The sequence below is a fragment of the Hyaena hyaena genome, unplaced genomic scaffold (genome assembly GCF_003009895.1).
Source record: "Hyaena hyaena isolate Hyena2069 unplaced genomic scaffold, ASM300989v1 scaffold_950, whole genome shotgun sequence".
NCBI classification, from domain to species: Eukaryota; Metazoa; Chordata; class Mammalia; order Carnivora; family Hyaenidae; genus Hyaena; species Hyaena hyaena.
Genome location: NW_024081582.1, coordinates 625,443 through 642,596, shown reverse-complemented (window position 1 = coordinate 642,596; position 17,154 = coordinate 625,443).

The following is a 17,154-nucleotide window of genomic DNA, read 5'->3' as shown; positions in this document are numbered from 1 at the left end:
CATCAGACTCTTAATTTTTTGCCACTCTGGGTGCAAAATAGTCTTATTGTAATTTTAATTTGCATTTACTTCTAATGAATGTTTTTACATGAGTTTATAGGCAATTTGGAATTCCTTTTCTTGAAATTGCCTATTGATATCTTCTGTTTGTCCATTGGTTTATCTTTTGTTACCATTTTTTTGTACATTTTTATATTCTAGATACAAACTCTTTGTTTAATGGTATAAATAGTCAAATTTCTTTTCTCCTATAATTGATAGATCTTTAATCTCTTTGAACAAATATTGTACTATGCCAAAGTCATAACGATCGCCATTGTTTTCTAAAAGTTAACTTTTTCTTCTCCCTTGTAATTCTTGAATATAATTAGAGTTGACTTGGTAGGGTATGAGGTAGGCATCGAGTTTTCCCCTATGTGGACTGCCCATATGCCAGCACTGTTAGTAAACAGTAGTAGTCCATTTATCTACTGACCTGTACTGTACTGTCACTTCTGTTACCTACTGGGCTTCCACTCTGAATAGGTTTGTTTCTGGGTCATTTATTCATCTGTATCTATCATTTATATCGATAGTGCACTGAAATGCTTCACAGGACAAGACTGTACATCTTAATTCTGTTGATGTTGGGTTAAAGGACTATGTACATGTACACTATGTGATTGTATAAATGTGTACACACGTGCACACGTATTTCCTATTTACAGGATATATATTTAACTGCCATTCACGGTTGGAAAAATATTAACATGATTAAATTTTCTTACTTATCTATAGATTCTACTGGGTTTTCTCTGTGAACAGGCCTATTCTGAGGTTAGTAATGGTTTTATTTACAAAGACAGTCTAACTATTTTCATTAGAAGCTAGGAGTCTTAAACTGAAGTCTGTCCTGAGTTTTCGAAGGGACTATTTTATACCTCCATCATGAATGTTGTTTGCTATAGATTTAAGCATATCTTTTCTTGGATTATGGGTATTCCCTTGTGAAGTTTACTAAAATTTTTATTCTGAAGAAATTGCATGAAACTTAAAAAAAAAAAAAACATTTGTTGAGCTATTTGTATTCTCATTTCCTTTTTTTATTTTTTGAGGTGGATTACATTTACTATTACAACATCCACTTCTGATTAACCTGCACTTCATCTTGATTTTTGTATAAATTGTATTAGTTTGATAATTAGGATTTTACATCTAGATTTATAAATAAGAATGGCTCAATTTTCTTTATCCTACTGTTGCTTGGTGGTAGTATCAAGATTATATTAGTCTCTAGGTGCATGAGTGGCTCAGTCCATAAAGTGTCTGAGTTTGAGCCCCATGTTGGGTTCTGTGCTAACAGCTCAGAGCCTGGAACCTTCAGATTCTTTGTCTCCCTCTCTCTCTGTCCCTCCCCCACACTCATGTGCTCTCTCTCAAACATTTTGGAAAAAGATTCTCGTAAAGTGAATTGGGGAAAAGTCTCATTTTTCTATTTTTTGAAATTAGTTAGCCTTTGTTTTTAACATTTTTTATTTATCTGTTCACTGTAAAAAAAAAAAAATCCAGTTTGTATTTTGGTAAGTTTTGTTTTTGTTTTCTAGAAAATGCACTGTTCTTTCTGTTTGATTTGGGAAATTAATACAGTAAATCTTAATTATTTTTTTCTCAGATTTACTGCCCAGTATTTATCTTTCACTCTTAAGAACTCTTAAAATTTAAAAATCTATCATCTGTAGTTCTTAGTCATAGTACTTTATTTTATCTAAGTTTTTATGCTTTATGGTTTCCTTAACTACTCTTTTAAGAGAATTACCTATTGCTTCAAAGAAATAATTCACTTTCTCAATACTAAATGTTGGGGTTTAGTTCATAGGGTTCTGCTTTTTCTTTATCCTCGTACTGTTTTTTCTGGAATTTAAGCTGAATTTATTGATAAAACCATCGAGGAATACACATTTGCTACAACGTAGTTTTCACTGCATTCTAAAAATTTTATAGAAGTTTATTTTAATTTTATTTCAATACTTCACATTCTTTCATTCCTTAATTTCTTTAGATTTGATTCAAGTTCCAGGTAGTTAACGATGATTATAGCAGCATTATCTGCCATAGCCAAATTATGGAAACAGCCCAAGTGTCCATCAACTGAGGTGTAGATAAGGAAAATGTGCTCTGTGTGTGTGTGTGTGGGCTCGCGCGCGCGAACCCCCCCCCCCCCCCCCCCCCCCCGCAATATTACTCTGCCATAAAAAGGAAAGAAATCTTGTCATTTACAGTGATGGAGCTAGACCGTATTATGCAAAACAAAGTAAGTCAGAGAAAGACAAATATCATGATTACACTCCTGTGTGGAATTTAAGAAACAAATGAGCTAAGGGGGGGGGGGGGGAAGAGGCAAATCAAGATAGAGTCTTAACTATAGAGAACAAACTTACTGTTACCAGAGGGAAGGGGGTGAGGAATGAGGTAAGTAGGTGACAGGGATGAAGGAGGGCACTAGAGATGAGCACTGGGTGTTGTATGGAAGTGTTGAAACACTATATTGTATACTTGAAAAACTTTGTAATTTTAATTAGGGTTTAATGTATGCCTTCCATTATGATTAATTAGCTGTTTAGAATTCTCTTTATAAAATCTCTTTATTTTGGTATTAATTTCTAACTTAATTGTGACTGGAAGATATGTTCTGTAGGTTAAAAATTCCTAAAAATGTTTCTCTTGAGCAATAGTCAATTTTAGTAAAAGTGTTAAGTATGTTTGGAAAGAATGTTTTTGTTTCTCTAGAGGTCTACATGTATTCATGAAATCAACCTTACGAATTCTTCCCAATTTTGTGTCCACTTAACATGTCGATTAAGAGCAATATGTTGAAAGTTTCCACTATCATGGGGGATTTGTCAATATCTGTATTTTGAGCAATAAAATATTCTGAACTATTTGTGCATACAATATTAAATATTTCACAATATACATTTATAAGTTAAACATATAATGTTTAATAGGAATCAAACCTTCATTATAGTTGGCTTTGTCACTAATAATTTTTACCTTAAAGTCATTTTTTTGTCTGAAGTCATTCTACCAAGAGATATTTTCATTGTTGCTGTGAATATTTGCTTAATGTATCATTTCCCATTCTTTTTATTTACTCTAAAACATCTTTGCTGAAGTATAACAGACATTCAATAAACCACACATACTAAAGTGTGCCATTTGGTTGACTTACATATGTATATATTATGAAACCATCCCTGCAATCAAGGTAATACTATTCATTGGCCCCTGAAGTTTCCTAATGCCCTTTTTCATCTTAATTTCTCCATTGTATCTTCTGTTTTATTGGGGCCTCTTGTAAACGGCACAGTTTGCTTGTTTCTCTGTCCAATCTAATGTATTTCTTTTCTAATAGGTTCCTATTTACTTCTCCTAAACAACTCCTTTCCCAAAGTACAGTTTCTATACTGTATGTTGGCATAGACCCCTCTAAGTTTTTGTTTATATGAAATTGGAGTTCTTTTGTTCTCATTCTGGGAAGACCAGTGTGTAGGGCACGCAGTTCTAGGTTGATGATTCTTTAGTATGTTTTGAAAATGACTTTATTGGGGTGCCTGGGTGGCTCAGTTGGTTAAGCATCCAAGTCTTGATCCTAGCTCAGGTCGTGATCTCACAGTGGTGAGATCTAGTCTGATGTCGGGCCCTGAGCTACTAGCGTGGAGCCTGTGTGAATTCTATCTCTCCCTCTCTCTGCTCCCCCCATATATGTGTGTGTGCTCTATTTCTCTCTCAAAAATAACTTTGAAAAAATGACTTTATTCTTTCAGTGTTGGAGTTGAAATGACCAATTGTCATCTTTGTGTCCTCTGTTCTCCTTTCTTTAACAGTTCCTCTTTGTATTAGGCTTGTTACTCGATTGTCTTTCACCCATTGTCCAATCACTAGCGCTGCAGTTCACCCGTTCTCCCTTCATCTATATGTAATCTGATACATGCCCCACATTTTTTTCCTTTGAAAAGTTAAATTTATGACTTGTAAAGAATCTTATTTTCCAAGTCTGCTTAGACATTAATGTCTGCTTTGTTTTTCTTCTACTCTTTAAAATTTTATAAAAAGGGGTACCTGGGTGGCTCAGTTGGTTGAGCATCTGACGTTAGCTCAGGCTATGATCTCATGATTCAGTCTGTGAGTTTGAGCCCCACATTGGGCTCTCTGCTATCTGCGTAGAGCCTGCTTCAGATCCTGTGTCTCCCTTTCTGTTTGCCCCTTTACTTCTCACGCTCTAGCTTTCAAATCATGGAAAAAAAAAGATAAAATTTCATAAAGCTTTTTTATATTCAGTATCTCAGTAACCTAAATTTCCAATAACTGAAGCTCCTATATGGCAGTACTTGTTTTGCTGACTCTTATTCAGTGGTTTATTTTTCCCTAAGTTGGCTGACTTGGAATTTTTAGACTCCGTTTAGAATGCTTTCCTCCTGTGAGGGCTTTTATTCATCTTTGCAATATTACTTAGAGCTTAAAACTTATGAAAGAATCCTAAATGCATATTAATAAGTGAAGGAGGTAAATCTGAAAAGGCTACTCCTACTTGATGATTCCAACTACATGATGCTCTGGAAAAGGAAAAAATATGGAAACCACAAAAAGATCAGTTGTTACCAGGGGTGGACATGGATAAATGCACAGAGCAGAGTTTTTTTCAGGGCAGTGAGTGTACTAATACTATAATGGATAGATGTGGTTATACATTTATCCAAAACCCATGGAATGTAGAACCCTAACAATAAACCCTGAGATAAACTATGGACTTTGAGTGAGGTTATGTGTTAATGTAGGTTCATTCTTGGTTTAAAAGAATTCTGGTGAGTGATGTTGATAATGGGGAGACCGTGTGTAGGCTGGCATAGTGTATATGGAACATTTCTGTAATTACTCAATTTTTCTGTGAAACTAACACTGCTCTAAAATGTCTTAAAAATCGATGACATTTGTTCTTCCTAAGCATTTTAAAAGTGGTATTCTCATATTGTAGCATTTCCTTTGGGTAATAAGTAGTCTGTCAGTCTGTTTCATTTGTGGTGGTAATCTGTTTTTCTTTGGTCTATTACTTTTAGGACTTTTATAATTTTCTTGCAATGTATTTAGATGAATTTTTTTGCTCTGAAGTTCTTGGGCTTTATTAATATTTTTCATAGTATTGGTAATAGTCATAGTCTTTAACTTTCTCCTTTTTAAATTCCTATTGGATGCAAGTTGGGCCTTCTCATTCTATCCTCTAAATGTCTTTAAATGTTTATATATATTTTTGAGACAGAGACAGAGCACAAGTGGGGAGGGGCGTGGAGAGAGGAGGGAAAGACAGAATCCCAAGCAGGTTGTCACTGTCCGTGCAGAGCCCAATGCAGGGCTCGAACCCACAAACTGTGAGATCTTGACATGAGCCAAAGTCAGAAGCTCAACTGACTGAGCCACCCAGGTACCTCTAAAGCTTTCATTTTTAAAGGAGTACAGAGATGATAGACTTAATATTTTTAAGACTTACTTACATTACTACAGAAATATATTTTAGTATAGATCTTTGTAAAATAGAATTCTCTTCATAAATGTTAGGACATAAAAATTAGTCCTTAAGGTCATCAAATATTTTTGGTCACTATTTACATCTTTCAAATTTTTAGGGATTTTTTGAAATAAGACTAAAATAAGCTCCATAAATGGAATTAGTTGATATATCTCATAAGTCTCTATCTCTTTCTGATGAACTTCGGTCATTCTTTGTTCCTAAAGAGTTTTTTAAACGTTTGTTTTGATTGTACCTTCATGTTGTTGTTTAACCTGTTCTCTGTATGTCCTGTACATTGCAATTAGATTTTACATACTGTCAAATGAAAAATCCCATTATTGGAAAGGCAAGTTTATTTCACAGATGGTGACCTATAGTTTCATCAGATAGAATGCCTGGTCCAATTTTCATAATTTTTAGCAGCCATTTAAAACCATTTTTTACTATTAGTTCACTAGAAGTTGCAAAACATTCTAATTCTAGCAGTCTTTTTTTTTCTTTTTTTTTTTTATTGAGTAAGATACTTACATAAAGTGAAACTTTGTTTCATCAACTCTTTGAGTACCCTGAGGTATAGTTGGCATAGGAAAAGCAATTTAAATTCTTGATTCTTACCTTTATTTACCATTTCTCTAAATGACTAATTTTTTCCTTTTCCTCTACAGTTGACAAATGAGGTCTCTCTGTCTGTCTGTCTGTCTCTATTTGTAGAGTAATTTTAAGAGAATTCTTAATGCCCCAGTTTTTTAGTCTTTGGCCAGTAGAAGGCTAGTCAAATCAGTCTAAGATCTTCCTTGGTTCCTGTCTACCCTTATTTTGCCCTGTAAGTCAAATAGTTCTTAACCTTCATTAATGTCCTCACTTTTTCTGGAATTTCAGGTTTATCATTTAATTTCTCTTCCCAGTTCTACATTCAGCTAATTCTCCAAGAGGCTGTTTGCTTTATTTAGAGATCCTAGTCTGGGTGCTAAGTATACTCATTGTATTGTTTTTGTTTTCCATGAGCAGAGCTAGGAAGTAATAATTAACATAAAATGCATTAAATATTCTAGTAACTTAAATTCAAATTCAGGACCATTCATGGTTTTCACAAAAACTTAATTTTACTTACATCCTTGGCTTTTCTCATAGTGAAAATCCTGATGCTTAAAACAACTCCTTTTATTTTTCAACTCCCATACAACAAACATTCTGAGAATAACAACACCATCACCAACAAAAGAAGTTTTGAAGACAGTTAAACTTGTTTTTCAGTTTGTCTGGTTCTTAGATCATATGCCTCTAGAGCTACACAGACTATGATTTAAAGTTGCTTGGGGCATGAGCTTTGGCTCAGGTCATGATTTCACAATTCAGGAGTTTGAGCCTCTCAGTGGGCTCAGAGCCTGGAGTCTGTTTAAGATGCTGTGTCCCTCCCCCTCTCACACTCTTTCTCAAAATTAAACAAAAATTAAAAAAAAATGAAGTCAATTATTTAATGTATAGTTACACTACCAGTAGGATACATATTTATGATCAGTTATTTCATTTTACTTTTAGAAATCCCTTTGCTATATATTTAAACTATTTCCTGGTTCTTCCAGATTTTCTCATGACTACCTACTAGTAGTCTTGTATATCTCTTGTTTTCAGGGCCACTATTTGTTCTGGTATGGTTCGTACTCAATTCTTCCCAGATATTATGCCATATGGGTCTTAAAGCTGTTAGTGGTTTCCTCCTGTCTTTTATAATTTTTGTTTTGGCCTTTTAGTTTCTTATTTTTTTTCTGGAAGGCATTATGTTACTTAATAGAGCTGTAATGTATTGTCTGGATTTTAGACTTCAGTCTCCTAGTTTCTGATGGATTTTGGTTGTTTTGGCATGGGGGAAGAGTTTGAGATAACAAACCATGGGTTACTATATATGCACAGTTTTCCTAGCTCTATTGAGGCTGAGAGGTCAATGACCTCCAGTAGTAAGGAGGATATTGAGATACACATCTTGGATTCTGAATGTCATTCTCCATGTATTGGTTTGTTAGGATTTCATATCTACATGTTTATGAATTAAGTGAAGTTTTAAGGGTGAATTTGTTTACACTGAGGAATTTGTGTCCGGGGTATTGTCATTGACACTGGTTTTTATAAGCTCTCAGTAGTTGAATTGGTAAGGGAGCCACTGGAGACTTAGCTATAAGTGCATCGAGAAGAGTTTCTATGACATAATTGTTTTTAAACTTTAATTAGTAGGAATTTGGGGGGACTTTCCAATAATTCTCAACCTGAGCACAACTACTCCTTACTGATCTAAATAACATTCTGAAGATCTTTGAGATCCTTGCTTCTGCTGTAGCTGAACCACTCATGGATGGCAGTGGTGTTGAACCATGCAGCAGTGTCAGGTAGAGAAGCAACATCTATTCCTGCTTTAGCAAGGGCTGCTTTTCATAAGCAGTGATGCAAAACATGCCATGGTCCCTGGAATAATAACCTTCAGACCAGCACACCTTGACTAACATCAGTGCCATTGCCTGCTAGCCACATGCCTGAGCAGCAAGGGACCTAAGCCAGCAGCTGAACCCGAGCTTTCAGTTGGAGTAACTAACACGACTGAGAAACCAGCTCGAACAAAGTGTACCTCAACTAAATTTGGACTCTCTTTCCTCTCTCCTTTGCCTGGAACAATAGTGCAATTAATCCATCATTGGCTTGTAGTATATTCTTTCTTGAATAGCTTATTAAGAGACAACCTGTATGCTATTGGCTTGTGAAATATAATTATAAATTACAATTTCCACAGTGAACCTGTGTTAAAATGGCAAAGATAATTGCTGTCTCAGAGTGTAATTTTCCACGAATGAAACAATCACCAATAAAAGCATCCAAGAGTTCTTGAAGTGGCGCATTACAAACCTGGCTCATGTGATGAAAGTGATAAGAGATGGGGGATGGTTGCAAAAACATAGTAACCAATCTGTAAGAATGATCAGTGGCCAAACACAGAGTAGAGGGAGAAATAAACTATATTATAACATCCATAGAATGCATAGTCCATACTGATAAATACCTTCATGAATAAATGGGAGAGGCGAATGGACAGTTTTTCCTCACAGAAGAATTCTAATTTGTGTAGGTAAGTGGAAGAGTATGAAAGTTAACATTGGAACCACAATGTAATAATTATGGCAGGAAACCTACACAATCAATGCTAGAAGTTAATGGGTAAGAAATAGTTTGAGGAGAAGTAGGCTAATGGCCTGGACCCAAAGGATGTCCCCCAAGATCTATATTAATTGGCAAGGGAAAAGTAGTAACTCTGTAATGCATAAATGAATAAACAGCAACTTGACCAATTGAAGTCAATACGATCAGTAATCAGATATATTGACATGTACCCTTTGATCATTTGATATGAGAAAAATAGTATTTCTGTGGTTAACAGAAGAGATTAAACTTAATCTAATAGTGAGACAACACACAAAAATTGAGAAACCATCTTTAAAATGACCAATATTAAGTAGTATCAAGGTTATGGGAAGGAAGGGCTGCAGAATGGTCAGTTTTCACCTCTAATTCTCCTCCAATCTAAGTGTGAAGTGGTACCATAGACTGGATTCTGGAAGAGAAGGACATTAGTGGAAAAGGCACACAAAACTGAGTAAAATCTATATTTTTGTAATGGTATTCTAATGTTGACTTGATAGTTTTTGAGACTGTACTATGGTTAGGCAATATGTAACATTAGAGGAAGCTAGCTGAGGGCTTATGGGAATTCTGGGTATTCATTTTGCAACTTTTGTGAGTCCAAAATAGTTTTTTAAAAAGGCAATTCTTTGCCACCACCATAACCACAGTCAACCTGTCAGAATTTGCATTTGGTTTTTGGGTAAATATCCTTTGGTACTTCATTACTAATTTTTCATTTTCTTGATTTTGTTTGGTTACTTTTTTTTAAAGCTATCAATTGAGTTTGTAGATTTTCATTTGTTTTTGTTTTTTTCATTTTATATAAAAGTCCTTTTTGATTTTAATTTTTTAAGAATTGTGCTAATATCCTATTCTGTCTGGTGATTCTCTTTCATGGTGTTTGATCTCCTATGTTTTGTAATCCAGGGTATAGTGTGTAATGCAGAGTATCTTAAGCTCACAGCCCCTTCCAAATTCAGGAATCAAATTTTTCCCCCAAGAGTAGTGAATAGAAGGACTTTTACTTTTTGTCTTGGGTCTAGGAGGGTCCGGTGGTCCCCATGTAATTGCCCAGCCTCCTGTTCCAGGCTCCTGACTTGGACTTCACATGCCCTTACTCCTCTCTCAGGCTCCTTCTCCAGTGGAGAAGTTTCCTAACTCTCTCTGTAGGACTGGAGGGCTTTCTATTCCAGCTTCTCCACTGTCCATGACCTGAGACCCAGTTTGATATCTGTGTGCGGCCACTGGAAACCCAGCCCGTAGCCAGTCAAGCCAAAATCAAGATCTAAAATCCCTGTGGCCACCATGGCTTGAGCTACAGATTGAAGTGTTCTGGCTTTCATTTCTTTCTTCATTTATGATACCTGACGGGGAGGGGTCATTTATTTGGAGTTTGGTACCTACGTTGTCTTAAGTATGATTTTCCCTCCAGCATTTTTATGTTTAGAACTAGAAGATAGGCTCGTCGCACCATGCTTGTCTGTTGTATTGGCAGAGGTTTTTTCACTTCTTAAGGTTGTTCACCTGTGTTCTATGACAAACCTAAATCAATTTAACATGTTTGTACAATTTAAGAAAAATCAATTCTCTTTAACTATGATGTGGTTTTTACCTTTACTTGTATGTAAGTAATAACTTAGGTGAACAGGTTTCTGATGCTGCAGTAAAATGTAACTTTTGGGTAATTATTCCCAATAACATTTAAGATTATTTTAGCAGAGTGTGTTTTTAGTTTGAAATAATAGGAATTCAAGTGTTCTGTGGTCCTCATACTCAGGGTGCTCCTTTCTCTAACTTGGAGGCAGGAGAGAACATTGGATTCTTCTGTTTGAAAGCTATAACTTTCCCTCTAATACCACACATGTACTTTTTTTTTTTTTTTAAACATAATGGAGTACAATCATGCTTTTTTCTATTTCCATACAAGTCAGGAAATAGAGAACTTTATTCTACAGCAAAATGTTGTGATAGGTTACATTTATATTTATAAATAGGCTTTTACAGGGCTTTCTTCCAGTAAAATAACATACATATATTGGTTTTGAATATTTAAGACCATTAACATGCATGCAAATACCTCTGGTTGGTCATAATTTAATTTACCACATTCTTGAGAGGGGAAAAAAAAGTACATAGTTTCTAGTAAGTGTTTGTGAGGCTCTGATGCCTTGACAAAGCTGAAAATCCTTTTCAAATTCCTGGATCACCAGCTCCCCATGTGAGCCTGTGTCTTGATGGCACCAGGTAAAGAGACTTAGTAGCACATGTTTGCTTGTGGTAGCGAGGGGGTGGTGCTAAGGATATCCGCTTGCTTGGTGGGCAGACCAACACGTGTGCTGGACATAAAGGAAAAGAACAGTGCATTTTCAAAACTTGACTGTGAATTTTGAACATCCTTGTCTCTAAAAACTCTCCTTTCTTACCAGTGGAAAAACACATGTCTGTCAGATACTTTTATCTGTGCCTGCCAAAGAAACCCAGGTTAAGAACAAAGGTAGCTGATAGAAAAAAGATGGGACTATCACAGGAGTCCAGTAATAGGGGCTGAAATGACATCCTTGGTCCCGTGAGATGCTAAATAACTGCCACAGAGGGATTCAGATCTAGGAAGTAGGCAGGTACTTTCAGAGTTAAAAGAATACTCTAACACTTAAAAACAATTTAAGTCTACTTAAAAAGAAAACTCATCTTGAAAGATAGTGAATTAATAGGCTATCTTTACATTTGAAGAAAGTTATAGATACATACTAGAAGCAATTCAAATTCTACCTAGGAACAATTTTGAAAAGTACCCTTATTCACTGTTAATTGAAAAAAAAAAGTTGGAATGTAGGCTATCTTCTTAATTAAAATGGGTTTAGGTAATGTAAGTTTGAGGGAGACATGGGCTCAAGGGATGTATGCCTTTAGGATGATGAAAAGGGAGAAATAATTTGAATGTTTTATATGCAGGAAACTTTAATCTTTGTAATGGTATAATAAAGAAGCTACCACTCTCCTCTCTGCCTACTGGGAAACTGAGGCACAGAGAGATTTAAATAAGTTTTGCAGTAACATAGCTTTCTGGAATGAGTATGACATTGTCAGAGTTAGGGAAGGTGTGTGCGGGGTTGACGAGGTAATAGTGACCTGAGTTCCTAAGTGGTTGAGGTAGATTTTAGCCAGGGATTTTAATCATAAAAATGCCACCACATAAGTATAGTTTCATTCTCCTATTGGCAGGCTCCCCCTTCTCTATTCAAATTTCTAGGAATTGTTTTAATAGAATGTAAACAATGCTCACTATCTCAATACCGGCATGTAGAGTCCGTTTCTATCCTGGAAGATAGATACTCTGGTTTCAAAACTGGGATCATTTAAAACTTTGGGCCTTGCTGCAAATTACATAGGTGTCTCATCAACTGATTCTCTTTACCTCTCTACCCCCCCTAAACTTTCTGTTCAAAGCTCTGATTGCTTTGAGGGGGGGTGGGGAGGAGGGTGAGAGGAGGGAGGGGTTACAAAAACACTTCTTTTTTACTTACCTGTAAATGTTCTTACTCTAATGGGAATGAACATGGATTCTCTGAATTCACTACTAAACATCGTTCATTCCAAGAAACTCTGGCTAGATATTACCTCTGTGACAAAAACAATTACAGGGTTGTCTCTTTCCTTTGCCAGTTCCACTGAGGGTGCTTCTCAGATGCAATAGAATTCTGCAGATTTGGTCTGACCAGCCAGAGTGTGGAGACAGAACTTGTTCTAGATGTTTTCTTCTACTAATGCATTTAACTAAGCCAGGAGATCCCTTAACAGACCTTTTCTGGAAGAACATACCAAAGAAGGTACCACATAGACAGGATGTGGATCTGACTTGTATAAAATTATTATTATTTATTATTTTTTTTAAAAATTTTTAATGCTTTATTTCTAGGAGAGAGAGAGACAGCGTGAGCAGGGGAGGGTCAGAGAGAGAGGGAGTCACAGACTGAAACAGGCTCCAGGCTCTGAGCTGGCAGTCAGCACAGAGCCCGACGCGGGGCTCGAACCCACGAACCGCGAGATCATGACCTAAGCGAAAGTCAGACGCTTAACCGACTAAGCCACCCAGGCGCCCCAAATTATCAATAGTTTAAAAACACTGTTTGGGATTATTCAAAATGTCCACAATCATAATAAAGCTATATTGGCTTTTATATCTAAGTCACCCATAGGCTTCAAAGAGAGGAAACAAAAATAGTATTTAAGACTTTTCAAGACCAGATTCAAATACATTTTTAAAAGNCTGAGCTGGCAGTCAGCACAGAGCCCGACGCGGGGCTCGAACCCACGAACCGCGAGATCATGACCTAAGCGAAAGTCGGGCGCTTAACCGATTAAGCCACCCAGGTGCCCCTGTTATTATTTATTTTTACTAAAAGAGGAAGCTGATATGAGGAAATCTATCTTCTAAGCACTAGACCTTGACTACTCACATAGCTTTGTTTTTCTCTGCATGGAATGTTCTGTCTCCTGCAACTACTTGGCAAATGTCTGATCATCTTTTCATCTCCCCCTTTTTGAGGAATTCTCATTTGCCACATCCTTTCCTAAGTGACTCTGCCCAAAACGCAGTAGCTGATGAGGGCAATAGTTAGGTTCAACTTGCAGTCACAGCTGATGGGGCAAAGACACCTAACTTCTTGGTATGCATGGTGTTGTCCAGCTCCAAAAGCTAAGTGGGGCCTGCTGGGCGTTCTCTTTGGGGAATGTGTGAAACAGACTGGGCCTGTAGCTACAGGAGCAGCTAGGTCCTGGGTTACTTGGGGCTACGCTGGCCCTCCTGTTCCATGCAAGCCAAAGTCCTGGGGATGACCCTCCATAAAGAAAACCGGGCAGATGTATAGACATAAACAGACCCCATAAGTGAGAGACTATGCCTCTGGAGATACTGCCCAACTTCTTTGTGGCTTTCTGGTTGCTTCCATTTCTAATCCATGACTATATTTCAATAAATGCTACTTTGCTTGAGGTAAAGTGAGGGCCTCATTATTTAAAGCAAGAGCCCTTACAAAAGCATTTTAGACTACAAAGCTTCTTGAGAACTAACAGTCTTTCTATTTTTCTCTTGGTGTAATAAGTCTTTACTGTGTGTATTATTTATATAAAATACTATCGGTCAGATTGTAGATCCTAGGTTATGATTTTTTACTTGAAGTATACGTTAGATTTTTGAGTGTTCTGTATTTGAATAAAGATAAGTTATTACTTTATTTTTGGAATGCAGTTAAGGCATTTGGAAAGAATTTGATCTGCCTGGGACTTAGGTTTAAAATTCATTATGCGGGGTGCCTGGGTGGCTTAGTCGTTTAAACGTCTGACTTTCACTTGGGTCATGATCTCGCGGTTCGTGGGTTCGAGCCCCGCGTCGGGCTCTGTGCTGACAGCCAGCTCAGAGCCTGGAGCCTGTTTCAGAGTCTGTATCTCCCTCTCCCTCTGACCCTCCCCTGTTCATGCTGTCTCTCTCTCTCTCTCCTAGAAATGAATAAAAATATTTAAAAAAATCATTATGCAGGACCAGAGCAATACTTAAGTGAGGGCTAATTATTCCCTGTTAATGAAACAAAACAACTCTGAGTCCCCACGAGATTTTTGAAGCATGGCTATGATCACCGTCATGACTTTGGGCCCTTGTGGGTACCACTCACCATTTCCTCTAATACTTTTGGAGGGTTCTTTTCCTGGCTTTAGTAGTTTCTTGCTATGTGTGTGCTGACAGTTGTCTATTGAATCCTAGAAAGGGACCCTCTGCAGATGGCAAGTTCTCAGTCTACATTGCTCTCTAAGTGTCCCGTCTTGCGCAGATTGAACTGCCTTGCTCCCTTCTGATTGTGGGCACGGTCTTAGCAGGAAAAGCACCAGGCTCTACTTGGCTTCCCCTTGCCAACTCAGTGGCCTAGAAACTGGCTCGAGACCATGCTGAAGCAGTCTTTACTTCCGATTGCTTCCTGACTCTCAGAGCCTACTGCCCTTCATTTCCTTAGGTCCAGGGTCTTAAACGGTTTTTTTACGATGTATTTTGTCTTGTTTGAGGTGCGATAGTAAACCATGTGTTGTTTTATCTTGGCTGGAAATGAAAGTTTTATAACTTGTTGGTTTATTTATTTGGGAAAGTTTGATAAATATTGCAGTCAGTATTCATGGTTATGTTTTGTCCAGTTGGAAGATTTTCTTTGATTAGTACCCCAAGGAGATACATAACATTTTCCTATTTTAAAGAATATCATTTGTGCTGTATCTCTGACATAAGCATAACGTGTTAAATCTTTGGTTTCATTGCTGCTCAAATCAAGGCTGAAGTTAAAAGCAATGAGTTAATAATGGGTTAAGATGTTATCACATTTTCTATAGAGGAAATCCATTCCAGTGAACCATTTGAGTAAAAATAGTTTCCCAAGAGGGACTTAACTCTGGAAAGATAATGATCTGTTGTAGATGCCTGTAATTTACAATTATGTTTGGTTAGCTTCTGAATTGTGAATATGGGAAGTGTTGCAAGACTTAGGAAGTTGGTTGATATGTAATTCATGCAATTCATTTCTGAAGCTCAGGGGAGCCAAACATACTTAGGGAGGGAGCCTGGGCCTGCATTTAAGAAAGCCATTCAAATCTAAGCATGCATGGCTCTGTGAGCATGCAGCTACATGAGAAATACCACTAGTGTTGTCATCAGAGATAGTAATATACTTATTTTACCATTTCCCTTATTTTTAATGAAAATATAATTTTACCACTCTCTAGAAGAGCATCCTCTTAATCTGCTAAAACCCTGAAGGAAAGAAATCCATCTTCTTGCCAGGTGCTTATGCCTAGAGAATAGACCCTGGAGGCTGACAGTTCCTAAAATAATGATCCCTCTGTAACCAAATAGCGCAGAGAGAGGCAAATCACAGAAGTCTTTGCACCTAGGGATAGTACCTAGGGTCTCTGCTATGGGAAAAGCCCTCTCTACTAAACTGGCTTAATAGAGCTGCCGTGTGTTTTTGCATTCTGGACTAAAATTAGCAGCAACTAAAAGGTTGCTGCTAATGCAGGTTGTTAGGCCTAAAGCCTATGATTTCTCCAAGCTGCCCTACAGAAGACGAATCTTTGGCCATTCAGCGAGAGAAGGGCCTGGTGTTTGGCAAATGATAAATAAAAACTATTTTGTCACAAACAACCAGATGGCTCCTGAGGATGAGGATGCAAGGTAGTTCTGTCAGATATCAACCTCTGCCTCCTCTCACTCTGCTGCAGGCTATCCCAGATGCTACAGCTTTCCTTCTGGGAATCAATTTTTTTTTAAAAAAAATGTATATATATTGTATATATGATTTCTCTCATGAGCTGTAAAGCTAAAAACCAACCATTGCTTCTAAAATGCCATAGAGTTAAATGTCGTTGGTTCCTGAGGCTCAGAAATGAAAATTGAGCCATTTTTTAATATACAAAGTTATAGGAGAGTAGATTAAAGGCCCCAGTGTAGCCCACAGGCACTAATGTGTGCACTTAGGTTCTGGGAGCCAGGCCACCCACACTTGGACCTGAAAAGCAGCCTTCTCCATGGACTCCAGAGGCCTGAGGAATGGCAGGGGCTAAGTGATGAACTTGTAGGGAGTGTAAGCCACAGGGATGGCCAAGGGACTTTGCTGATCAGTTTACATATTGGGCCCAGAGAAATCTGACCCTGGGCAGTAAAGTAAGCTGTAAGAATTATAAATTGAGGTTAGGTAGTAAGCAGACTGTTTGCTCCATCAGATTAGTGACCTTGTAAGAGCAGCGATACCTTTTGTGAATCTTTGGGATGGCCAGTACTACTTTCAGGAAAAAGAATCTGGCTAGTTCTTCATGGTGTCCAGACTCATGTCCACAGTGGATCAGTGGTCCATATCTTCCATCTTTCTCTTGAAGTGCTGGGAATGAATTTTGAATACACTGGGCTCTGGGCTGATGATGGTGATGCTGGCCAACACCTTGCTACGTAGACCCTGTTCTTCTCACTGCTCAGTCTGCAGGCCTGGGTTCCTAAATTTGCCTATCTAGATCACCTCTCTAAACTTGAATACTATTACCTATAAACACCTGTGAAATCTGCTTTATTCTATCAGTGTTTCTCTAATGGGAGCCCTGCTGTTATCATCGGTCTGACAATGCTTCAGTGGGTGGGACTGTCCCTCATTGTTGAGCTCGTAACATCTCTGGTCTCAGCACTAAACACTAATAGCACACTGTCTTCGTGAGAAACGAACATACACTCCCGTATTTTTAAATGTTTTACCTGGATCGATTGCAGCATTGATGGTATTTAAATCAGAGTCTCTCATTACCTGCCTGGTTGAACTTCTAACCATGAGGTATCCACTCCACCTCACTCACTTTAATTCTGAATCCCGAGACTCTCCTTGGGATGGCACAATTCTCTTTACCTGAACTTGCTGTCCTGCCTC